The sequence below is a fragment of the Babylonia areolata genome, chromosome 6 (assembly GCF_041734735.1).
Source record: "Babylonia areolata isolate BAREFJ2019XMU chromosome 6, ASM4173473v1, whole genome shotgun sequence".
Classification (NCBI taxonomy): Eukaryota; Metazoa; Mollusca; class Gastropoda; order Neogastropoda; family Buccinidae; genus Babylonia; species Babylonia areolata.
Window position 1 is genome coordinate 8628346 of NC_134881.1, and position 2500 is coordinate 8630845.

The 2500-nt window shown below is 40.1% G+C and overlaps 1 protein-coding gene across 1 annotated transcript in view; it reads right to left on the bottom strand.

The window, feature by feature from the left end:
* Positions 1-2500, bottom strand: part of LOC143283217 (uncharacterized) — a 9122-nt gene that overhangs the window by 4401 nt on the left and 2221 nt on the right. The gene's annotated exons all lie outside the window — the stretch shown is intronic.

Sequence of the window (2500 nt, forward strand, 5' to 3'; positions counted from 1 at the left end):
ATAGAACCGGACACCAGATATACTATGCAACTTGTCATATCACATTGCATTGACCCGTGAAAATGGAATAGGTCTCCCGCCGTTTGAAGCATTTTTTTCACATTCATCCCTGAAAAATGGAATCAGGCAAATATAACATGCATTTTGTCACATTGCTTCATATTTACTCTACCCGAAAACGGAGTAAAGCTGCCTAAAACAAGCTCGAAGAAGAAGAAGAAGAAGAAGAGAGAGAGAGAGAGAGAGAGAGAGAGAGAGAGAAGGCAAGAAAGGACAAAATCTTTATTATCGAGGGTAATATGTGACCAAGCACTATGCTTGCTCCAATATTTGCCTCACCACGAGCTGTATTAGCTTGCCTCACGCACAAGCTGTATTAGCAGACGACAGTTTTCCCTCCTAACCCGCGCACAGAATGTGTGACGTCACTCCGCTTACATCATTTTGTCCTCGCCAAACCACCTGCTCACGGCTCGACCAGTGTCGCGTCGCGGTACGCTATTGGCTGAGCTGGAATCTGTGTTTGTGTTCCACTGTAATTAATTAATACCTCTTTTGTCAGGTCAGTAAACTACAAGTATTATATACTGGCAGAATCGTCGCAATTCCATCTTTAAATCTATTCCATTTATGTTTGCCTACGTTAAACTGATTTAACGCAGTTTGTAATTTTCAGCGACGAGCTCGTTAAAACTGACCCTGTTCAGGTGACTTAAATTAAGATTATAAATTCATCTTAAATAACCAACACTTCATTTTATACTCATTATAAAGTAGGTTTTGAGCTCTTTCTTTTGCAACTTATCCGACGTAAATCGGTTCAGGAATCATTTAGAAATCTGTCACTGAACACCTTTAAACAAACACAATTGTCATCGGATTCTCCGTGATTAGTGACGATCTGCTTGCAAGCACACGTGACGGCCTTTGCGGTCCGCTAATCTTGCATAAATTGGCACAGTGAGGGATCAGTGGACATTTCATACCTGGTCAGTCATCTGACCAGAGCCTGCTGTCTCTCTCTTGCTGTGTCGCGAGCAGCGTGTTGTGTCGTGTGTGTTCCCACAACGGCTGACACCTTGCTACGTATTGCTGTAAGTACTAGTGTGTAGAATGTGTTGATTTGTAAATTGTATTATTCGACACAGTACTCGTGTTCGGTAATCCTGCAGTTTAGAATACTAAACTCAGGGGCCGTTAAAATGAAAAAGTAGAAGGTGTTTTAGACTGACTTCGATGCGCTGAGTCGAATGCAACCCTCAGCTAAGCTCTAAGACCACTACTTTTGCCACGAAACTGGATCAAATGCACGGTAAGTAGTACTCCTTCCCGACCTGCACGCCATTTTGACGTAAACACCACGTCACCAGCAATCAAAATGGCTCGCCGATAGTTGCTCGGGAAGTGACCGACTGAGTTTACTATTTATTATGTCTCTGTTTCATTGACAAGGAGTGGCCGTAGAGCTTAGCTGAGGGTTGCATTCGACTCAGCGCATCAAGGTCAGTCTAAAACAACCTGTATTTTTTCATTTGAACGGCCCCCTGAGTTTAGTATTCTAAACTGCAGGATTACCCTCGTGTTCATATGAGTATGTTCAGTTATTGCTTTGTTCAGTTAATTCTTTGTTCAGTTATTGCTTTGACATATTAGTCACAGATCCGCTATGATTGATCTAGAAATCGCCATGTCGTCATATGTCCATTTGATTCTTCTTAACGTCACAGTCACTGACGTCTTTGGACACAGTAGTTTGTTCCAGAATGTTCTAGTGAGTGCATAAAGTTCATTCACCACTTAATGGTTAAGCCATGATGGTTCTTCACTTACTATCTGGTCTATCAGTTTGCCAGTATTATATCTAAGCCACTGATTCTCTATCTTGTTTGTTATTCAGGTATTATCTTTCATACTAATATCAGTTGTACTGCTACAGTGTGCTCAGTACTCTAAGATGTGTGTAGTATTCTGCTGTTGTGATTTCAAGATAGTGTTTGATTAATATCAGTTATTGGTTAAAACCATCTGATATGTATCAGTCTGTTAATTGTAATTTAGTTGTCATGCTGTCTCCTATACGGCTTACTTCAGTATAGTGCTACATGATAAACTGATTCATTTGAGTCACTTTGACACAGTATAAGCTTTACCTAATCTATACTGTCAGTGTACTTTCACCAAGTCAGCATCGCTTCAATCACTTTAACTGTGCTATTTAAATGTATCAGAAATGTCATTTGATGTCAGCGTTTGGTCTTCACACATATGCATTATGTTGTTGTGTATCCCAAACCCGAGTGGTAATCTTTCCATGTAATATGTATACATGTGCTTTACTATTCACTTGTGTCGACATGTTGTGCCAATGACATTTGTTTGTGTCATTCCAGGCACTGTCTTCTCCTAGTTGTCTTCTTCTCATTACTTCTTCTTCTTAGTTCTTCTCCTAGATATCTTCTTCTCTTAGTTTTTTCTCCATGTAACTATTGTAAATAAAACA